Source organism: Rhinatrema bivittatum, chromosome 8 (assembly GCF_901001135.1).
Source record: "Rhinatrema bivittatum chromosome 8, aRhiBiv1.1, whole genome shotgun sequence".
Taxonomy (NCBI): Eukaryota; Metazoa; Chordata; class Amphibia; order Gymnophiona; family Rhinatrematidae; genus Rhinatrema; species Rhinatrema bivittatum.
Genome location: NC_042622.1, coordinates 89,127,613 through 89,144,716, shown reverse-complemented (window position 1 = coordinate 89,144,716; position 17,104 = coordinate 89,127,613). Strand labels below are relative to the sequence as shown.

The window sequence follows — 17,104 nt, the reverse complement described above, 5'->3', positions numbered from 1 at the left end:
CAGATCTATTAGTTAAAATTTGTAACCTATCATTAAAATCATCCATTGTACCTGAAGACTGGAGGGTGGACAATGTAACCCTAATATTTAAAAAGAGCTCCAGGGGCGATCCAGGAAACTATAGACCAGTGAGCCTGAATTCAGTGCCGGGAAAAATAGTGGAAACTATTCTAAAGAACAAAATCACAGAGCTATAGAAAGACATGGTTTCATGAAACACAGTAAGCATGGATTTACCCAAAGCAAGTCTTGCCTCACAAACCTGCTTCATTTTTTTGAAGGGGTTAATAAACATGTGGATAAAGGTGAGCCAGTAGATGTAGTGTATTTGGATTTTCTGTAGGCGTCTGACAAAGTCCCCCATGAGAGGCTTCTAAGGAAACTAAAAATCATGGGATAGAAGGCGATGTCCTTTCGTGGATTTCAAACTGGTTGAAAGACAGGAAACAGAGAGTAGGATTAAATGGACAATTTTTGCAGTGGAAAAGAGTAAACAGTGGAGTGCCTCAGGGTGAACAGTGGAGTGTCTCTGGAGGTCCAGAGTGTACTTGGACCGATGCTTTTCAATATATTTATTTATGATCTGGACAGGAATACGATGAGTGAGGTAATCAAATTTGCAAATGATACAAAATTATTCAAGTAGTTAAATCACAAGCAGATTGTAATAAATTTCAGGAGGACCTTGTGAGACTGGAAGATTGGGCATCCAAATGGCAGATGAAATTTAATGTGGACAAGTGCAAGGTGATGCATATAGGAAAAGATAACCCATGCTATAGTTACACAATGTTAGGTTCTATATTAGGAGCTACCACTCAGGAAAAAGATCTAGGTGTCATAATGGATAATACATTGAAATCATCAACTCAGTGTACTGCCGCAGTCAAAAATGCAAACAGAATGTTGGGAATTATTAGAAAGGGAATGGTGAATAAAACGGAAAATGTCATAATGCCTCTGTATCGCACCATGGTGAGACCGCACGTTGAGTACTGTGTACAATTCTGGTCACCGCATCTCAAAAAAGATATAGTTGCTCTGGAGAAGGGACAGAGAAGGATGACCAAAATGATAAAGGGGATGGAACAGCTCCCCTATGAAGAAAGGCTAAAGAGGTTAGGGCTGACCAGCTTGGAGAAGAGACAGCTGAGGGGGGATATGATAGGGGTCTTTAAAATCATGAGAGGTATGGAATCGGTAGATTTGAATCGGTTATTTACTCTTTTGGATAATAGAAGGACTGGGGGCACTCCATGAAGTTAGCAAGTAGCAAATGTAAAACTAATCGGAGAAAATTCTTTCACTCAACGCACAATTAAGCTCTGGAATTTGTTGCCAGAAGATGTGGTTAGTGCAGTTAGTGTAGCTGGGTTTAAAAAAGGTTTGGATACGTTCTTGGAGGAGATCCATTAACTGCTATTAATCAAGTTGACTTAGAAAATAGCCACTGCTATTACTGGCATCAGTAGCATGGGGTCTACTTAGTGTTTGGGTACTTGCTAGGTACTTGTATCCTGGATTGGCCACTGTTGGAAACAGGATGCTGGGCTTGATGGACCCTTGGTCTGACCCAGTATGGCAATTTCTTATGTTCTTATATTCACTTTTGGTTAAACAGTTCTCAGAAATCTATTTAAATAAATGCTTCAGCTCTTCCTTCTCCATAACGACAAGGCATAAAATAAAAAATAGTTTTTCAGCAACCCTCAACTAGGGAATCCCTTCTTAAGAACATAAGAACATAAGAAAATGCCATATTGGGTCAGACCAAGGGTCCATCAAGCCCAGCATCCTGTTTCCAACAGTGGCCAATCCAGGCCATAAGAACCTGGCAAGTACCCAAAAACTAAGTCTATTCCATGTTACCATTGCTAATGGCAGTGGCTATTCTCTAAGTGAACTTAATAGCAGGTAATGGACTTCTCCTCCAAGAACTTATCCAATCCTTTTTTAAACACAGCTATACTAACTGCACTAACCCCATCCTCTGGCAACAAATTCCAGAGTTTAATTGCGCGTTGAGTAAAAAAGAACTTTCTCCGATTATTTTTAAATGTGCCCCATGCTAACTTCATGGAGTGCCCCCTAGTCTTTCTACTATCCGAAAGAGTAAATAACCGATTCACATCTACCCATTCTAGACCTCTCATGATTTTAAACATCTCTATCATATCCCCCCTCAGCCGTCTCTTCTCTAAGCTGAACAGCCCTAACCTCTTTAGTCTTTCCTCATAGGGGAGCTGTTCCATTCCCTTTATCATTTTGCTAGCCCTTCTCTGTACCTTCTCCATCGCAATTATATCTTTTTTGAGATGCGGCGACCAGAATTGTACACAGTATTCAAGGTGTGGTCTCACCATGAAGCGATACAGAGCCATTATGACATTTTCCGTTTTATTCATCATTCCCTTTCTAATAATTCTCAACATTCTGTTTGCTTTTTTGACAGCCGCAGTACACTGAACCGACGATTTCAATGTGTTATCCACTATGACGCCTAGATCTCTTTCTTGGGTTGTAGCACCTAATATGGAACCCAACATTGTGTAATTATAGCATGGGTTATTTTTCCCTATATGCATCACCTTGCACTTATCCACATTAAATTTCATCTGCCATTTGGATGCCCAATTTTCCAGTCTCACAAGGTCTTCCTGCAATTTATCACAATCTGCTTGTGATTTAACTACTCTAAACATTTTTGTGTCATCTGCAAATTTGATTATCTCACTCGTCGTATTTCTTTCCAGATCATTTATAAATATATTGAAAAGTAAGGGTCCCAATACAGATCCCTGAGGCACTCCACTGTCCGCTCCCTTCCACTGAGAAAATTGTCCATTTAATCCTACTCTCTGTTTCCTGTCTTTTAGCCAGTTTGCAATCCACGAAAGGACATCGCCACCTATCCCATGACTTTTTACTTTTCCTAGAAGCCTCTCATGAGGAACTTTGTCAAACGCCTTCTGAAAATCCAAGTATACTACATCTACCGGTTCACCTTTATCCACATGTTTATTAACTCCTTCAAAAAAGTGAAGCAGATTTGTGAGGCAAGACTTGCCCTGGGTAAAGCCATGCTGACTTTGTTCCATTAAACCATGTCTTTCTATATGTTCTGTGATTTTGATGTTTAGAACACTTTCCACTATTTTTCCTGGCACTGAAGTCAGGCTAACTGGTCTGTAGTTTCCCGGATCGCCCCTGGAGCCCTTTTTAAATATTGGGGTTACATTTGCTATTCTCCAGTCTTCAGGTACAATGGATGATTTTAATGATAAGTTACAAATTTTTCCTAATAGGTCTGAAATTTCATTTTTTAGTTCCTTCAGAACTCTGGGGTGTATACCATCCGGTCCAGGTGATTTACTACTCTTCAGTTTGTCAATCAGGCCTACCACATCTTCTAGATTCACCGTGATTTGATTCAGTCCATCTGAATCATTACCCATGAAAACCTTCTCCATTACGGGTACCTCCCCAACATCCTCTTCAGTAAACACTGAAGCAAAGAAATCATTTAATCTTTCCGCGATGGCCTTATCTTCTCTAAATGCCCCTTTAACCCCCTCGATCATCTAACAGTCCAACTGACTCCCTCACAGGCTTTCTGCTTCGGATATATTTTAAAAAGTTTTTACTGTGAGTTTTTGCTTTTACAGCCAACTTCTTTTCAAATTCTCTCTTAGCTTGTCTTATCAATGTCTTACATTTAACTTGCCAACGTTTATGCTTTATCCTATTTTCTTCTGTTGGATCCTTCTTCCAATTTTTGAATGAAGATCTTTTGGCTAAAATAGCTTCTATGTAGCTTCTTGTGTAGCTATTGTTGTCCTGTTTGTCAAAGGAGAAAGAAAAGTTGCTTCTCTGTAACAGGTGTTCTCCATAGACAGCAGGACAAATCAGCTGCACAATCCCACTCTCCTCCCCCATAGAGCTGAAGTTCAGCTATGGAAAGTTGACTGAGGAGACACGTATGGGGCTGGTGCATGGGAACTCCTGTGCATGCTCAGAAAGGTTTTCCTTCTGAACTCTGATAGAGCACATTGAGGTTGGAGTCATTAGATGACATCACGTGACTGATTTGTCCTGCTGTCTAGGGAAAACACCTGTAATCGACTTTGCTTTATCCGTCTGTACAGAGGTATTGGGAAGCCTCTCCTTGAACCATTATCATGAATGTGGTAGGGGGGTTTCTTCCTGAGGTGGGAACACTTCTGACAAATTTCAGCCAAATCTGTATATGGGTAACTGTTGGGCAGACTGAGTGGGACAATTTTTTTTTTCTACTCTCATTTACTGTGTTGCTATTTTACTATTATTGTCTATTGTATAGTGCTGTTGGGTACATACAGCAGTTTATAGAAACACATAATAGACAGGTTCTGCTCCCTAGAACTTACCATACATTCTATTCAAAACTAACAGACAAAAACAAATAAAAAGATTCAGAGTTAAAACTGATAGGAATAAGCAAAACCAGGTGGGCTACAGGTGAGATTTATTGAAGAAGTGGCAACTTAATTGAATACAGCTACAACGAACTAGATCTCTTGAGAGACTATATAAGAAAAACAGCCAGTGTGATGCATGGAGAGAATGCCCATGCTTGTAGTAGGGGAGTGGAGCCATTTGATGAGCAAGTGGATACTGCCACTTATCCACCAAATCAGTAAATTTGAGAAGTACACAGTTCCACCAAAGCCACATTTATACACAGCTGCTGCATGTCATTCCAAGTAAAGATGTCTGCTTGATCCAGACATTCGCAAAGTGCCTATTTTTATGTTACACTAGAAGCCCACGCACACTTCTCTGTTCATGGCAAGATAGATGGTGAGGGGCTCTGACAGTCCTCTCTCTCCTTCCTCAGCTGAAGAGGATTGGAAAGGAAGTCTTCTCTGAGACAGACCCTTTGCTTCTGCCCAGCAGATGGGAGTGGCTGTTAATGTGTAGGCTCTATGCCCTTATTTGCATGATGCCCCAAGCTTATTGGATCTATAGGACTGGAGGCTAGGCTCCTGTCTCTGCTCTTACTTGTGCTTTGGAGCAGGGGAAACAACTGGATTCCAAGCAGAATGTGCCAGGTACAGAGGGAAGGGATGACTTAAACCAGTGTTTTCAACTACTGGTCTGCAGCAGCTGTCCATGGCAGTATATTTGCAGATCCATAGAATGGCACTTATTGCAGGAGGAAGCAACCCATGGGACAGCTCCCACCCAATCATCACCTGTAACCAAGAACGGGACATTCTCTACTTCCCTAAACCACTGGGTCAAAATGTCCTGTTATTGGCTTCATTCCAGGCGCTACAGTCCTACACAATGCCACTGCTTTTGGATATGGAAACAGACTGCTGGTACTCCAGCTGTTCACTACCTCTGCCACTGGACAACTGATTGGACCAGCAGACTAAACATGAACAGCATGCTCGGCTGAGCCTCAGACTGCCCCCATTTTGGCTCTATAATTAAACAAAAAAGTCTAATGTGTTGTTGGCTGTGCAGTCACAAAAGCTGCTAGAAGTATTAAGCCTCTTAAAGGGGCAGCATCTATGCCACTATCACCAATGATAACTCCTGGCTATACTCCTTTGGAGTGAGACCTGATTTTCTTCCTTCCCCTGCTCTGCATAAGAAGCATAGCTCTTTTGTTGTAATTCTTGTAATTAAAATATTAGGGGGCCGCTGGCTTGAGACTGGGTGGAAACTCCTGAAGGAGGGGAGTATGTGTAATTGGGACCGGTACTAGCATTTTTACTGCCTGTATGAACAATTACAGTGTTCCTGCCCCGCTGGTCCACTTCAATTCATTCGGTCTCTGTCCCAAGCTCGTCAAAAAAAGCCCACCTCCCTCCAACAATCTAAATTTTTAAAACTTGACACCCGTCCACTGTTGCCTCCCCCCCCCCACCCCTTCCTTGGCTCCATGATCAAGGGAAGGGTATTAGGTACAGTAGGCAAACCTTTCAGCCTTGCACACCCACTGACACACACAAATAATGCATCAAACAATAAAAGCAAGAGATATCAAACATTTATAATATTAAAACCATACTAATAAAAAGAATAAATATGTCAAAACGACTGATGAACATCCAATAATTTAAAAACACTTGCATAAATTTGTTCTAATATTTCCTAAACAACAGTAAAATATTTTAAAATATCTGATGAATAAAAAATCCAATATTTAAAAAATGCTCTAACATTTCCAAAAAAACAAAATATTTCAAAACAGCAGAAACATCAAATTATATCCAGTAATTAAAAAGAATAAAGATTTAAAAATCTCCTGCCCTCCATGCCTGGAATCTTTTGATTTCCAGTCATCCTGAGATTGTCGTGGTTTGGGGAAGGTAGGGCTGCACAAACTATCTTCTCTCTCTCTCTCTCACTCACACACACACACAATAACACATTCATTCTCTCATTCATTCCCTCTCTTATGTATGCTTATGCTTTCACACACACTCCTCTCTCACATTCACAAACTATCTCTCCCTCACAGATACATTGTGGGGTAGATTTTTAAAAAGTATGTCCGCGCGTACTTTTGTTCGCACGACCGGCGCAAACAAGAGTATGCCGGATTTTAATAGATACGCGCGTATCTTTTAAAATCTGGAGCAAGGCTGCACAAAATCGACAGCCTGCGCGCGCCGAGCCGTGCAGCCTGCCTCCATTTCTTCCGAGGCCGCTCTGATATTGGAGTGGCCTCGGAGGGAACTTTCCTTCCACCACCCCGGTCCCCCGCACCTTCCCCGCCCTTCCCCTACCTAATCCACCCCCCCCCCCAGCCCTATCTAAACCCCCCCATCTTTGTTTGAAAAGTTACGCCTGCCGGCCAGCTGCCAACACACAATTCCCCTGCCCGGGAGCAGTTTCGGAGGCCTCGGCCACGCCCCCGAAACACCCCCGGGCTGGAACCACGCCCACAGCCCCGCCCCCGACGCCCCCCAGGAAAGCCCCGGGACGCGCGTAAGTCCCGGGGTGCGCCGCCGAGCCTATGTTGAATAGGCTCGGCGTGCGCAGGGGGAGCTTGGGGCAGGTTTTCGGGGGGTATGCGCATTTCTTACACACGTACCCCTTTGAAAATCTGCCCCTATGTGTGTGTGTGTAAATGCCTGTGAGATCCTATATGTGACATATAGACTTCCACAAGCACAGATACATTTACACAGGCTCTCACACAGACACATACATGCACACAGGTTCTCATACATACACATGCATACAGGCTGTCAGACACACATACATATATATGCACACAGACTTGCACACACATGGTGTCACACAGACTCACACTCATACACTCATTTATACACATAGCCTCCTCTTCAGGCCACGGTGGGATGAGCTACACCGTAGCAGCTACTGGCCTCCTCCTCAATTTGGCCATGGTGGGATGAGCTCCACCACGGCCCTGCGGGTCTCCTCCTCACTTGGGCCATGGATGGTCTTCCTGTGCTTGGAGGCAGGGGAGAAAGAAAGCTGTGCATGTCCATGGGAGAAATTGTGTGTGGGTGCACAAGTTAAAGGTAACACTGCCTGCTGCCTCCTCTCCTGATTTTCAACTGCTGGAAGGTTGGGCTCCACTGGCGGCCTCACAGCTTCTCCTGCTGCCACTGCCCACCAAGGTGTACCGCAGCATGCAAATGCATGGGTGCGCCAGGTCTGTGTGTAATTTCACCCCCTCCCCACCACCATCATGGAGGGAACCCCCATGCTCTTCAGCCATAAGAGGGAACTTCTTCACCTCCACCAGCCAGGCAATCTATGTCAGTTTAGGATGTCAGCCAACCAGTCCTAGGCATCAAAAGGGTTGAGAAACACTGACTTAAACTATCACCACTTTACTCATACAGAACATTGACAATAGAAACAAAAGGCAAACTGACAGGGCTAAACTGTGCATTTCCATAGAAACTGCAGAAAGAGCTTTGAAAGTACAAGAAAGGAGGAGCGTGGGCTCCTGCCTCCTGTTCAGGTTAATCCTAATGTATAGAATCAAAGAATAAAGAACTTTAATTATACTGTGCATTCATTAATGAGATTAGTGATGGAGCCTGGCGTAAAGATTAAAGAGTGAGAGAGTGAGAGACAGCCCAGAGGAGACAATGGAACATGTTCACCCTGTGTCCCATTGAGGACTAATAATAATACTCTCAACATCAAACAAAGATCTCTAATAAAGCAGTTTTGCTTCTAAACTCCTGTGGAAGTTCATCTTCTTGACAGATAGCTGGGCCCTCTGTGTATCATGTCTGTTTCAGAGGCATAGACTATATCATTCCATTTTAAGATTGTCTTCCCACTTCTACCTGCATTCCCTGACTGCCATCTCCTTCTCCTTCCGTGTGTATCTTTATAAATAAAATGTTTAACAAAAGAAATAATTCCAATTTGTACCAGTATCTGAGGTATCCCTGTTAGCTGAAGCCAGTCACAGTCTCTATGGAAACTGACAAATATGAATGTGAGGTCACACTACTTGTTACAGCTATTAAGAATAGTCATGTTTAAGATATAGGGCACAGACATTACCATGTTCCTGGTCATCTGTGCCTCATCAAACCCTGCAACACTAAAAGGAGAATCCCCTTCCCCATCTTATCTGTATAGTGTACAAGGAAGCAATGGACAGATGTTTTATCCCCCAGGCTTTTCCTCCTCCCTGCTTCACCCAGTGGCATAGCCAGAACGGATTTTTTTGGGGGGGGGGGGGGGGCCAAGGTTAACATGGGTAGGCAGTAGGCATACAGGTCTGAGCCCTACTAATTGTACACTTATTTTTTTTATATTTTTAATTTTTGCTAATTGTACACTTATCCATAAATAATGGCTTAGAGTTCACCTGATAAAGAACTGTTATGCATCATGAGTGGAACGTTAAAATATTTTAACTTAGAGGCCGATCTAATACGGGCGCGGTAAAAAAGTGTGTCTGTTTTGGATGCCCGTTCTTTCAATATGCGCACATCCCATTTTCCTAGGCATGTGATACAATATTCAAATAAGACACAAATCACAGTGGCGCCAAAAAAGCATGCGGAGGTAAAAAAAAAAAAAGAGCATCCATAACGCTACTCATTTTACTGTATCAGACGTCCATACAGTATCTCGCATGCGCTTATGAACGCATCGCATTTCTGTCAAAAGGGCATACATGTCAGACGAATAACAAGAAATAAGAATTTCCAATTTATCCATTTTCAATGCTATCATATCTATCAAAACTCCCCCATCTTGATGTCATGTTATGTGTCATAATCCTGCCTGGGAGGTATATAAATCACTGCTCGGAGTACGACTGTCCTTTTGTTTTCAGTTCAAATTGGGTCTGTGTTATAAACAGACTAGTGTGAACTGGTGCCTTGTATATTACAGGAATAGGAAGATTGAGAACAACATCTGCATTGCTTAATTTTCAACAGGTAAGAGACGCAGTCATGGACACTCCTTTCCTGGCAGCTCATGACTTGGGCGGCTCAGCACAGGCCCGAAAGAGACTCTCAGAGTCATTGACGTCCAGGAAAGAAGCGGGAATCTCCATGATTTATGCTCGGTGGCACCACATGGCTGCCCATTATGGGCCTCTAGTCAGTCGACAAGTCCTGATCTTTTAAGTGCATTTTTTGTCATATGTTCATGCTGACCATGTGCCCTGCTTCTTTGTTCTAACTTTAACTGCATGTATAGGTGTCTGATAATACTAGCCATGTGGCCAGTATTCATCTCCTTTCATTAACTAGATGGGAGAGGGCCTGCCCTGCTCCCGTGGCCCTTCCCTGGATGCTATGCCAGCTTCCAGGAACTGGTGACCTGCTGCTGGTGCCTCTGGCGCGCCCCGGTCATCGTCGTCAACAACAATGACCGCCTTGGCCTCCATGAATGGTGGGGTTGGAGGAATGGGTGCTGGGGGGGGGGGGGGGGGGGGGGGGACAGGCAATAGTGGCATTGCCTTCTGCTTTGGTGAAGGCGGCGGTGTTGATGTTCGTGGAGGTGGTACCTTGCCATCCTCATCCCCCTCCGAAGTGCCAGTGGTATCTGAAATAATAAATATGAAAGCATTACTAAGATTCAATGTGGGGGAAGGGCTCCGGATGGGCGGGATGGACAAAGTTATTTGTAAAGATTATCAATTGTACATAGTTGATATAGGCCGGCACTATTCAAGGCAAACCTTGTTGCAGAGGTGGCAGTGGTGGTGGTTGAGGAGGCGGTGCCTGCTCCTTTTCCCCCTCTTCCTCCTCCTTCAAAGTGCTGATGGTGTCTGAAATGAGAAATATGAAAGCATTACTAAAATTCAGCATAGGGGAAAGGGTCCTGATGGGCGGGGTGGAGAGAGTTATTTGTAACGATTTAACAATTGGACATTGCAGATATAGGCGGGCAGAATATCAGGGAAAGGGTTAACAGCTGTCAGCGATTACTATTTGTAATCTACGTTATTAAACATAAAAAAACCGCAGGCTTCCTACACGCTGTACATGACCATTAAACTGTATTTCCTTTTTGTATCATGTTTCCTAATTTGATGTGAAACCAACAGCACATACCTTCCTGTAGCCCACATTGGACACGTAGGGCCTGGAGGAATCCCCGGTCCTTCCTGCATAGCCTCCAGGCCCTCTTTTCATTGCCTCAATCTAGAGTGCAAAAAAAAAAAAATTAAACATTCAACACTAAAGACCTTCTCCACCCTAAACCGACATCCTAGGTCCTCGGACACCTAATACTTTGGCCTTTCCAAGGCATCCATGGTTTTCTAGGGCTTTATCTTACCTACCCCTTAGCCTCACACTTTGCCTCTTTCACACTTTATCCAGCATAACCTTGCAAACCAAATAGGTCCTACTATTTTATTTATATTCATTCGATAACCCACCTTTATCTAGAGTAAGGAACAAGGCAGATTACATGAAAATGGTACACAACACATTAAGCACAATAAAGGAAGAGTAAGCAATCTAGAATGCAGGCAAACCTTAGGAAGAATTCCAGGTTACAACAAGAGGGGTGCAGACAGGAAAGCAACAAGAAGAAAAGTCTTTGTTATACTCAGAACCCCCAGTTTTCTGCGGCAGATTTGTCAAGATTCTGCGGCAATTCCATAGCAAATTTGCATAATTTAGTATAAAGATTTACACCTCTGACTATCCATAAAAAGTCTATTTTTTATTGAAAACCATGCTCGTAGTTTGTTTTTAAACAATATTTAAACTATACTCAAATAAAAAATTTACCGAGTACAAAAATCAACTATTTATTAAATAAAGGCATGTAAGTTACAAACATTTTTTATACATTATCTGAAATAGATTCACCAAAGTGCAACCTCTCTCGGGAAGGAAGTCTGAGCATTAAAAGTCACCCTGAGCACCCACCAGGCCTCATCAGCCCGATCCTGGTCCCGTTGACGCCCAGGGCAAAAATATAGATGCCTCTCATCTGCAATGATTAGCTCTGCCAGAGGCCTGGCATTGCCATCTGAAAAGTTGGGTAGCCTCCCCTGTGGCATGGCTACCCAATCGATGCTCATAATGGACTTATGGGCGAGGCCGCGGGGTATGGACTTACAAGCACATGAGCACAAAAGATCACTTCCTCGTGGACATCCATTAGCTGACTCACAACTCAATGGACATCAAAAATTCAAATTTGTCTGGGTTGCCCAAGGCAGCCAGAAGCACGGACGCCTTGGAAAGGCAGGCATTCAGTCATCAAGGACTTGCAGAGCCTTCACGGATGCCCAAAGGAGGGACGCCTTGGAAAGGCCTAGCCCTTGGCGTCCTTAGCTAAGCTGATCGGGCAAGGCATCCATGCTTCTGGTGTCAGCAAAGACTCCGCAGGTCTTTGACAACTGAACGCCCAAGGCAGCCGGAAGCATGGATGCCTTGGAAAGGCGGGCATTTAGTTGTCAAGAACCTGTGGAGCCTTTGTGGATACCCAAAGGAGGGACGCTTTGGAAAGGCCTTGGGTAGCAAGTGCAGTAGTGGCACAAGGGGAGAGGGATGTAAATGGCAGAGAATAGAGTCCATTAAAGAAATTCAAAAAATGTATTGACACATTTAGAAAAAAATAATATAGAATCCTTTTGGATGCTGCTCCTGAAATAAAACACAAAACAGGATTTAGAATTTGTTCCCCAGCCATCAAATTTAGTGAGATTCCGAGGGGGTGGTGCAAGTGTTCAGAGTAGGTTGGATATTGCAATGACAGGGACAGACTCCAATCAAGATATGCAACTAATCTACTGTTATAATAAGGAAAATATAAAAAGAGTTTGCAGAGGCTTTTTGTTGAATCAAGACTGCATCAATATCCTGACAAGGGATCAAGGGTTATAGGTATAACTGATAAAAACTTACATGAGAAATAATTTGCAACAATCCTTCTGTGAACTTCGTGGCCCCTCGCTGGGTTGTCCACCTCTGCAGCAAGTTCCAGAGGTGGATCTGGCGGCACGTTTTCTGCGACCTCAGTATTCACGCCAAAGTACCAACAAATGTGTAGCATGCAGCAGGCTATAATAATGCTCGCCACCTTTTCTGTACTGTATTGCAGGGCTCCACCGGAGTGATCCAAGCATCTGAATCTGCCTTTCAGTACTCCAAAGGTCCGCTCTATCACATTTCTTATATTGGCATGAGCCTCATTATAACGTATTTCCACTGCAGTGTGTGGGGACTGGAGAGGAGTTAGCAACCAAGGCTTACAGCCAAAGCAGCTATTACCTATATAAGAAGAAACCAAGAATGCATCAAAAAACAGCAAGCATAACAGCACGCATAAAAAAAGATTCACATTGCTTATAAATATACATATACTCATTCTGGGGTAGATTTTAAGACATGCACGCGCGCACATGGACACGTGATTTTATAACATGCGCATGTTATAAAATCGGGGGTCAGCACGCGCAAGGGGGTGCACAAGTGTGCACCTTGCGCATGCCGAGCCTGCACCGAGCCACGCTGCCTTCCCCCGTTCCCTCCCGGCCCCTCCGAAATCGGAGCGGCCTTGGAGGGAACTTCCCTACCCTCCACCCCACCTTCCCTTCCCTTCCCCTACCTCCCCCGCCCTTCCCCCCTACCTTTTTCCTTTTTTTTTCTTGTTGTAAAACTTACTTCAGCCCTGGGGCTGAAGTAAGTTTTGCGTGCCAGCCGACTGCCGGCGCGCAATCCCCGGCACAGCAGCCGTGCGGAGGCCTCTGGCCACACCATGCCCCCGGAGTGCCCCGCCCCCGAACCACCCCTTTTTGCAAGTCCCGGGACTTACACGCGTCCCGGAGCTTTACGCGCATCTCCAGGCCTTTTGAAAATATATACTTCACTACTCTAACACTACAGTCCTTAATAAAATACTTTCAGAGAAATTACCACAACACATCGTATGCCATCATCCCACCTGGCTGTCTAGAATCCTATCCCATAGCAAAAGTTATTTACTGAGCAGTCAGCCACCACCATATCTCCTCTGTGTGAAATGGGCTCCAAGTGATGAATGTGCAAGAATGTAGGAGTCATGGCAGCTCTCAGGAAACCTTGCAACAACATTAAGGATTCGAAGGTGCACATTACATACAACTTGCACATTCATCAAATGGAATTGCTTGCGGTTCCGGAAGGAGCTCTCCTCTTCCGACTTCGGGGTCAGTGCAATATGGGTACAGTCTATGGCACCCAACACATTCATCAGTCCTGCAATTGCTATGAACCCACTGCGGACCTCCTAAAATTGTGCTAGTTCCTCAGGAAATGCGATGTACTTCTTCATCCACCTCATCATTGCTTTCAAGACCTGTGCGAAATGCCGCAAGAATGAGGCCTGGATCATCCCTGCAACAATACCAACCAGATTTTGAAAACTTCCTGTGGTGAAAAAACGTAAAGTGCCCAGAGGTTTCGTCAACCCAGGCATAGCATGATTGCAATTGGCCATGGGATCAAGGTCACTGTGCAGGTCTTCATAAAGGGCCAGAATTGCCCGTGTGCTGAGCTGGTACCTTCGCACCACATCATGCTCGGGCAACCCAAAGAGTGTTGTCCATGAGTGAAAGATACATTGCATGGTTGACGAATGGCTTTGGCCTGTATTAAAAACAAAAGAACATAAGACATACCATACAAGGTCCATCAAGTACAGCTGTAGTCTATCAAGTCACAAGTAACTTGCGTTATTAATTTGTATTTATTTATTTATTTTAAAACTCTTCTATACCGTCGTTAAGTTAAATAACCATCACAACGGTTTACAGCAAGGCACAATAATGAAAAATATGAGTGGAATAGATTGTATTGTTATTATTAGTATTTTGTTATTACTAATATTAGTAATTTGCAGTATCAGCCTGTATGTAGGAATAGCTACTGTCCTTTAGCCATGGAAGTATAAAAGAAGTGGCCATAGCCAGCATAAATTGATTGGATGTCCATATACAGGCCTTCCTTCAGGGATGTCCCAGATTTCTCATTGTTGCATGGACATCCTTCGAGCCCTCCGGCATCCATTTCTGACCAGTTCAGATGTCCCGAATGGGTGTTCGTAATCCAGGTCACATAGACACCAACATTTCTCAATGGCTAAGACATCGCGAACGGGCACATAGATGCATGAACGACTCGGAAAGTGGACGCATGCACATCTTTGGGTGTCCATTGTGAGACCCTTACAGATGTCCATTGACTCCCATTTGTCTTGCCTCCTCCGCTGGGTTTTCTCGTCTTTCGTTGTTCTCAGCAATCGCTCGCCTTCGCCTGGCATTCCTTATTCTTGCTTTCATATGCAAGATAAAGACCAGCAAGGCAAAAATGTACAGAAAATATATCTTGTATGTAGTCGGAATCACACAAAACTGTCCCTATACGTCTGCCACCAATAGAGCCACCATACTAATGCCAGGATCTGGGTAGGCGCTAAATTTTACACATAAAAAAGCTCATTATGGATGCACTACTTTTGGGCGCATGTTACCGTATCAAGAGTACTAGCTAATCAAATCATTAACATGCTATTTACATGCAATTGGCACTATTACCTATGCGCTGGCTAAAACACGTGTCCAAATCACGTAAAACGGCACGTTTGCCTGAGCGCACTTTACAGTATCGGCCTGAATATTATTTCAAGCACTTACCAACATTCAAAATTCCTTATTAACCGGTATTAATTTTATATTTATTGCAAGAATATCATGTAAAAAGCAAAGAAAATAAACAGATCCAATCAATCATTTAAAAAAACAAATATCAATGTATTCTTTCATTAATCCTCTTTTTAGAAAGGCAGAGATCATAACTACAATAAAATAGCATTAATTATAATAATCACACAAACGAGTGCAGAGCAGAACTAGGACAGTTCACATTACAACCCAACATGCAAAAATCAATATATATATTTGAAGTCTGACCGACGTGCCGCGAATGCGCAGAAGAGAGCAGCTCTGACCGACGTGCCGCGAATGTGCAGACGACGTAGTATATATACGTGTACTGTAGACATCAACTCTAACTTTCTTCTTCGGCTCTTCCATTACACGTTTCCGAACAAACATCTTGTCCGTTTTAACGGGCTCAACGGCTCGAGAGAGCTCTGACCGACGTGCTGCGAATGCGCAGAAGACATAGTATAGAAACGTGTACTGTATACATCAAATCTAATTGTCTTCTTCGGCTCTTCCATTACACTTTTCCAAACAAACATCTCGCCCGTTTTAACGGGATCAACAGCTTGTTATATATATTCAAATTCTAGTCTCACCTCAGCAAAACAAAATTCTTCCACTGCTTAACACTTTTTGGGCCTGATTCATTAAGCTTTTTTCCCATAGACACAGAATGGGGGAAAAGCACTAATGAATCAGGCCCTTTGTGAAGTAACACAAAACCCTGCAAAAAAAAAAAAAAAGACATACCTAGAACCTTGCCATACCATACAATCAAGGTGCTAACTCTCAGGAATCAAGCAGCACCATTATTTAAGAAACGGCAGCAATACAAAAAGGGCTCCAGGGGCAATCTGAGAAACTATAGACCAGTGAGCCTGACTTCAGTGCCGGGAAAAATAGTGGAAACTATTCTAAAGATCAAAATCACAGAGCATATAGAAAGACATGGTTTAATGGAACACAGTCAACATGGATTTACTCAAGGCAAGTCTTGCCTCACAAATTTGCTTCACTTTTTTGAAGGCATTAATAAATATGTAGATAAAGGTGAACCGGTAGATGTAGTGTATTTGGATTTTCAGAAGGCGTTTGACAAGGTCCCTCATGAGGCGCTTCTAAGAAAACTAAAAAGTCATGGGATAGGAGGCGATGTCCTTTTGTGGATTACAAACTGATTAAAAGACAGGAAACAGAGAGTAGGAATAAATTGTCAATTTTTGCAGTGGAAAAGGGTAAACAGTGGAGTGCCTTAGGGATCTGTACTTGGACCGATGCTTTTCAATATATTTATAAATGATCTGGAAAGGAATACGATGAGCAAGGTAATCAAATTTGCAGATGACACAAAATTATTGAATAGTTAAATCACAAGCAAATTATGATACATTGCAGGAAGATCTCGCAAGACTGGAAATTGGGCATCCAAATGGCAGATGAAATTTAATGTGGCCAAGTGCAAGGTGTTGCATATAGGGAAAAATATCCCATGCTGTAGTTACACGATGTTAGGTTCCATAGTAGGAGCTATCACCCAGAAAAAAGATTTAGGCATCATAGTGGATAATACATTGAAATCATCAGCTCAGTGTGCTGCGGTAGTCAAAACAGCAAACAGAATGTTAGGAATTATTAGGAAGGGAATGGTAAATAAAACGGAAAATGTCATAATGCCTCTGTTCACTCCATGGTGAGACCACACCTTGAGTACTGTGTATAATTCTGGTCACCGCTTCTCAAAAAAGATATAGTTGCACTGAAAAAGGTACAAAGAAAGGCAACCAAAATGATAAAGGGGAATGGAACAGCTCCCCTATGAGGAAAGACTAAAGAGGTTAGGGCTGTTCAGCTTGGAGAAGAGACAGCTGTGGGGGGTTATGATAGAGGTCTTTAAGATCCTGAGAGGTCTAGAATGGGTAGATGTGAATC

The 17,104-nt window shown here is 43.2% G+C and overlaps 1 long non-coding RNA gene across 1 annotated transcript in view; it reads right to left on the bottom strand.

Annotated features, from left to right (window-relative positions):
• LOC115096812 overlaps positions 1-10,281 on the bottom strand; it is a 30,670-nt gene extending 20,389 nt beyond the window's left edge. Inside the window, exon 1 of the long non-coding RNA XR_003858148.1 lies at positions 10,190-10,281. This is a non-coding gene — a long non-coding RNA (uncharacterized LOC115096812). The remainder of the gene's footprint in view (positions 1-10,189) is intronic.
• Positions 10,282-17,104: the final 6,823 nt, after the last annotated feature.